Raw genomic sequence first — 7709 nt, 5'->3', positions numbered from 1 at the left:
TCTTCGAGAAATATGCAGTTTTACACTTTTCATTTTGTTAACTCACTTTCATAAACCTTGCACTGTAACATATAGAAGCATAACATTATAGTCAATTCTTTTCAAAATCTTCAGTTTTTCTCTGGATGCAAATCCCAAAGGAGCTCTAACTGAGAATATCCAAATTTATGGTGTGCAAATTTATTGCAAGGCTCAAATTTTCCAGTATATAATAGAATCAACTTTTCTGCCTTGCACATCATCACACTAATAATGTGTCTTCTCTTGGTTGTTATGCATGGCAAATGAGACTTTTGCAGGCTCACAAGATAATTTTGTGACCAGATAAGGCAACTGCATTGCATCACTATACATTCTGTTTCTCTAGTTGCTTTTATTGGCTATTTGTTGCTAAAATACCAGAAACTCAGAAGGCCATATCAAGAAACTAGTGGTATTGCCACCATACCATCGAATACAAAAGTTCTAATCAAATTTGCATTAGTACATCAGATTTGGCTGTTATAAAGGGGTGTTTTTCACCAATTGCTATACTTAATATCTTCACAGTGCACTATTATGGCATCAGCTTATGGGAAAAGGGGTTCTTTCTGTTGAGAGTAGTGCTTCTCCACATTTGCGCTCTTACGCACATTGTTCAAAGGAAAGAGTAAGCATTCTTTCTCCTTGACTTCTGTAAACAAGAAACTTTTTAACAGGCATTTTAATCTTCATTTGCTATTTGCCCAGCACAAATAACTTCCAGCCTACCAATCAAGCTAAATGAACCCTAACAACTATAAGTGCTTGATTTTATATGTTAATTTCATGTGAGATTATAATGTGAAGGTTATATTATCTGGCTATCTGCTACAATATCCATGCGTTAACAAGCTAATATTTTAACACTGAAACAAATAATTCTAATACTTAATATTAGAGCATCTCCAACGGCGTTGGATATAATTGTTGGCTAAATTGAACCTGTAAGACATTATGTAAAATTTGTTGAACCTGTAAGACATTGTACTTCAATGGTATTGGTTATATTGGTTGGTTATAATTTAAAAATAGAATGTTATTAATATTTTAGTTTGTCAAAATAGAATATATCAGTTTAATATGGTAATAAATGATGTGCAATCATCCTACAGATTTCTTACAGACCTGTAGAGGTTCGACAAATATAGTCATCCATATGAGGTTGGCTAAAACTATAGACAACATGTTCACGTGGTTGGAGTACGATTTTTTCAACATGTTGGCTAAATTTTTTATATTTGGAATGCCAACTCATTTTTTAGCTAAGGGATTTGTATGGTTGGAGATGCTCTTAAGAGCTTCTTTGTTGGCTCTTAAATATAATATAAAAAATGTGGCTCTTAGTAATTTAGGACAAAGTTAAGAATGTAAACTCCAACAATACTCTTTACATCTCTTCTCTATTTCATATTTTATTCATATATTGGGCTCCACTATAACAAAAGAGATGGAAAGATGGAGGTGAATTGGAGGGAATGATTTTTTTTATTGTGAAAAAATAAGTTAGGAGCAATGTGGTGGCTCTTAACTTTGAGGAGAGAGGAGATGGAAACAAGAGGCTCTTTAGTGATTTAAGAGCCACTTAAGAGTCTCTTGGAGCAACATTTTTCCTCTCTCTCCTTAAATGTCAAGTTAGGAGCCTAAATAAATAGACTCTTGGAGATGCTATAAGCAAACCTGCCTTTTCTTTCAGGGTTCCCAAAATCTGAAGTATATTTTACTCAGTAACACTATTCTATGATCACAGGCAGGTGCTCCAGGCTGCAAATGATGTCAACATTGCATCCTGGTACTGCGTTAAATTGGTTTTATGGCTAATAGTAATTTATGTTGCATTTGCATAATCAAATGTTCAGTGTAAGTAATTGATTATACAAATCTATGGGGAGATTCGTATGCCTCTCCAACATGTGCGACGTTAGAAATTTCATCAGTCCAACTGCCTATGTAAATTTCTTGGTTGGAAATATATGAATCTATTGTCAAAATCTTATTTTATTTGCTTTTGCTTGTGCAAGTTCTTGAGGCACATATATCCGCATATATATCCCACAATGAAATATATAGATTTTTTTTTGCTTTAATACAACATGCAGGTGAATTTCTACCTCTATCCCAATTATTTATTATTGTTATTCTATTTGTATGATATGTTAAGTGAGTATATTTAAAGTTCGTGATGGTTACTAGAATAATAATAAACAAATAAATGGTGATAAAAATAACTATATGCTTGGGAGTGAAGGGCCCACATCATTTAATATATATTAGCTAGTTTTAATATATACTCCCTCCTTCTCATTTTTGTGTGACCTCATTTCTTTGAAACGTTCCAAAAAGAATGAACCTACAGTACTTATTATTTTTGAACACTACTTTTCACTATTACACCCACTACCTCTATATTTTATACTCTCTTTTTATTAAATAAACACTATTACATCCACTACTTTCCTCCCATATATCAAATCTATTATTAGATATTGATGGGTCACACCACTTTATCCACTTTTCAACAACATTTACTACTTTTTTTTAGTGTTCTAAAAATCCCCGATTTGACCGATTAATCCCCTGCAAGTTCGGCCACCGATTCGATTTCTGAAATCCGATTAATCCTTATATATATTTCTTAATCGAAGTATATATGATAAATTATTCAAATTAAAATACTATAATATTACTTTAAATATGAATAATTATAGAGTTTATGAATATAGTAAATATATTAGTTACTAAATAGCTAATATAATAATAACTAAATATTAAATAATATTTTAATATTAAAATAAAACTGATTTTCACTCCGATTAATCCCCGATTTTCGATTAATCCCTGAATCAGTAGCTCAACCGATTAGGTCCGATTACTAATTTCTGTAACAATGCTTTTTTTTTAGATCTCCGTAAAAATCAAAGCAACTCACATAAAATGAGACGGAGGGAGTAATAGGTGTGAAGCATAAGCGAGTTTGGTTATGCTTTATATATTAGGTCTGTGCTAAATTTAAGATTTACTGTGTAGACTCCTTTTGTACACTCCTTTCTATCATATTTTAATAAATAATGTTTCATATATCACATTCTATAAAAATGGTTTTCAAATATCATTTTGAATTGTAAGTTGTGTTTATATAAAATGTCACACAATGTAGTGTTTTTGGCAAATTTTTTATTTTTTTAAATTTAAAAGTGCTACTTAAAGTGATGTTTTGGGTTCAACACGCTAATTTAAGTTATGTTTTGAGTGAAAAATATTATTTTTTCTCGGATTGCACATTTTTTTTAAAAGTTAAAACTGCTATTCAAAATGATGTTTTGGGTTTAAAACGGTTTTAATTTGTATTTTGGATGCAAAACTCAACTTTATCTTGGGTTACTAAAAGTCCAAAATTATTTTTAAGAAAGAAACACAAAAAAAATGGAGAAAGAGAAAACACAAATTTTACTTTTGTTAGCTAGTTTTATAAATTATATTTAAAAGAATAATGATGAAATATTTATGCTAAATTATAAAATATTATTAATGAAACATTTATATTATTAGTTTTTTTGCTCGTTTGAAAGAGAAAACCGAATCCAAACAAAAAAAGTTTGATGTTCTAATTAATTACCAAAACTGAAACTAAACTAGATCACTAAAAAACTAGAAAATTGGGTTTTGACAGTCGGATTGAATTGGTTTGAGCAGAATTTGTGATTATGCCTCCTGGATCAGAGTCTGTCGCGCTTAAGTGCGGTTTACCTTGGTTCACGTAGTTTGCAGGCTATTGCGTGAGCTCGTGGCTTTACCCAGTGCGCACCTGTAACATCCCGAATTTTCGAAATATTAAAAACTAATTTAACAACATAAATAATACCATTACTTAAATCAAATCCTCAAATAATATATAATTCAAAGCAGCGGTCAAACCCGATAATCAAAATCATAAACTTGGAGACGCAACTCCATAAATCCAAACCAATAACTAATAAATTCATCAAATTATTCTTAATAAACACTAAGTCTTTATTCACTAATGCAAATAATCACGAAGCATAAAATCCAAAAGTCCTCAATCTTATTCTCAAAATCCTTCCACATGATAGAACCTGAAATATAGAAAATCGGATGAGCTACACAGCTCAGCAAGTAACAATTTGACTAACAATTAATCTCAAAATCAGTGGGTGTTTTTATAAAACCTTGTTCCTCAAAATATTAATACTTTTTAAAACACTTGTAAAAGCAAATCCAACCCACAGTTTATATTTTAGAAGCAAACAGAATTTAAAACAGAACAGAAACAAAAATCTTATAAATACCACAGTCTTGCTCTACGGCCACACTTTCCCAGTGACCGGGATCTTATTCTTATTCTTTTGCCACACTTACCCAGTGACCGGGATCTAAAGTTCAATAATCACGCGCCCTTAGCAGGTATCTAAAGTTGCACACTTGTGCGCCTACTAAGGATATCTAAGGCTAGTTCCGGAACTATAGCGTAAATTACGAACGGATTCGAAACGTAGAGACTGGGTCTTCAAAGATTCTCATGTCTTATATCTTATAAACTCCGAAACAAAATTATTATTCTTATATCTTATACAAAAATCAGAACTTTGCGAAATCAAAATATCCTTTCGAAAATAAAAGTAAGTCAAAAGATACTTACCTCAAAGTCGACACTTAAAATCCGAAATTAATAACACGAACAAAGCCTATACATTTAATTAATAAACAAAACATAATTAACATGTAGCTTAAACGATCAAGAGCAAGGCACATAACAAGTCTTAACAAAATACAAACTTTAACAACTAATAACAATTAACACAATTTAGTTTATCGAATAAGATAAATAACATGCATGCTGTTACAAAACTCAATATTAACCAAAGATAGCTTCTGAATATGAGAAAATAGTCAACTGGAGAATTAAAGTACATTCAACAAAGATTCCAAAATGACCAGATTTATAATAAATGGGCAGATAACGAATTAGTTATGAATTTTAGAAGTTCAAGTAACACAGCAGAATTTTACTCAGGACCAGTTAACATTCAAAGCAGATTTTGACGGAGCAAACAAACTGATCTCAACTAGTCTATAACTAAACACTTAAAAAGCATTCTCAGAGGTTTTAGAATTGGTAAATATCACAATTGTATGGCAAATAACGAGGGAGATATGAATTTTTAAACACAGAACAACTCAGCAGAAAAGTATAAACAGCCCTGAATCTTTGTAAGTCAGTTTAGACAATTAAATCAATTTAAACAACAAATGGGTATGACCGATAACTAAAAATTATATCTCAAGCTTTTCAGATTGGTATCACGAGTAAATTTTCGACATACGATCAATTTATAGCGAATTTTTGAACATGGGAAGAAGTTTCGCGACTAAGAACTGAAGGGTAACAAAGAATGTGATTTTAAGCATAGATACACTGCTAATTTCGAAATAAGTCCTGGGACAAAAGTTGTAGATATCGAAGAGAGCTTTTCAGAATGTCAAGAATCAACAACATCCGATCAATTTTCAATTTACTATGAATTTTACAACCCAACTGATTCACAGAAATTACTATATACGAATTTCAGCATAAACAATTAAGCAAACAAGATATATCTACATCAAATACACGTGACAAGGAGCAATAAATCAATAACTCAAGTCAACATATACGTGCAAAGATCGAAGAGAAAGAAAACATACCCGTCTACGTAAATTGATGTACGACTTATTCGGATTCTAAAGGGGTTCTTATATAGCACATAAAACCTAATCGTAAATAGGAAGTTTCAAACTTGGGTCACAATTTTCTCCACCTCATAAACCAATAACCCTTTCCGGGTTAATTATCAAGTTGGTCACTGAAGTGGGCTTAATGTATCAAGTTGGTCACTGAACTCAAAACGGTATCAAGATGGTCACTGAAGTGGTCATAAATATCAAACAAGTACCTTGAAATATGAGTTCAAGCACTAAAAATATTATTTATAAAGTTTTACACATTATTTTTGAATGCTACCAAAACCAAGTAAAAGGTTATGACTTCTAATATTTATGACAAAAAATTTAGATTTTATCAAGTTTATTTATTATTTATATTTTATTATATAGTTATTTCTTTGTTTTAATTAAAAATAAATAATAAATAAATTTGATAAAATCTAAATTTTTTGTCATAAATATTAGAAGTCATAACATTTTACTTGGTTTTGGTAACATTTAAAAATAATATGTAAAACTTTATAAATAATATTTTTAGTGCTTGAACTCATATTTCAAGGTACTTGTTTGATATTTATGACCACTTCAGTGACCATCTTGATACCGTTTTGAGTTCAGTGACCAACTTGATACATTAAGCCCACTTCAGTGACCAACTTGATAATTAACCCCTTTCCAAATATAAGGTCTTCTCAAGAAGATTTCGATTTGAAAAAAAAATAAAAAAATTCTACGCTTCTTTCCATTAATAAAGAATCTCTCTATTTTATTATTCAAATAACTAACACCAAATAAATTCTAGAAGCTTCCAATTAATGCTAACATCTAATTATATAAATACAAACAATTTAAATCTCAAATCTAACTCATAATAACAATACTAATTAAATAAAATGTTTAAATAAATAAATAAAATTACAGGATTTTACAGCACCCGAAGGGTAGCGGCTGCGGGTTCCTACGTTAAAAAAAAAAAAAAAAACTAGAAAATTGGGTTTTGACAGTCGGATTGAATTGGTTTGAGATAATTGCGCTCAGACTTAGTTGATAGGCTTCATTCTTTCTTCTTGGATGCTTTAGATTCATTCATTGACATGTATTTCACTAGTGGGAATCTTTTAAGTTAGAATATTTATAATTTGTCATTATATTATGCACATCCATTGATAGGTTTGAGGAATAAATAGTTGATCAAAAATCTTTATTCATTTTTAAAGTTAGACTACATAAGTTGATGTGTTGGCCACTGATGACTCCACATTTCGTTCCGGTGCTTCTTCCGCCGTGTACTGGTATCTTGCGGTGTTATTGCTGGATAGAAGCCTACAAAACAAAAAACCGGAGGAGGTTTGAACGCCGTGACTCCTCGGGCATGAGAATGAGTACAGATGTCGAGATACAAAGACGGAAAATAAGTATGTAACAACAATATAGAGGTTGAGTGTGTGGGAGTATGGCTGTTTGAGTGTTTAGCTTTTTAGTGTAGATTTCTTTCCTTAATTTATAATAAAACAAAGATTTTGCTTAGTCGAAAAATTGTTGTCACAAGTTGTCAGTTGAAATGAAAATTTTTTATTTACTTGTAAATTGTAATTTTCTATATTATAAAGTATTTAAAGTATGTTAGAGGCATAGAAACATCATCTATGATATTTATAAACAATTTATAACAATGTTACAGGGGTTGAATAAAAATATTTGGAGATAAATAATAAAAATATTTATTTTTTATACTCATGATTTACAATATAAAAAAAATTATAAAAGCTAAATTTTAAAGAAAAAGAATCAGTCGATTAATATAATTTAATGAAATTTCAATTTATCAATACTAAAACACGACAAAATGATATTAAAATTTAAATAACAAAATAATAAATTTTAAACTATACGCGCAGATTCAAAGCTAATATATTTTAATTTAAGATGGAGTTTTATTCCTTAAATTAAAATCTTGATAATTTGAAAAT

The sequence above is a fragment of the Daucus carota genome, chromosome 7 (genome assembly GCF_001625215.2).
Source record: "Daucus carota subsp. sativus chromosome 7, DH1 v3.0, whole genome shotgun sequence".
Taxonomy (NCBI): domain Eukaryota; kingdom Viridiplantae; phylum Streptophyta; class Magnoliopsida; order Apiales; family Apiaceae; genus Daucus; species Daucus carota.
The sequence above is the reverse complement of the archived record's forward strand: the minus strand, read 5'-3'. Positions refer to the sequence as shown.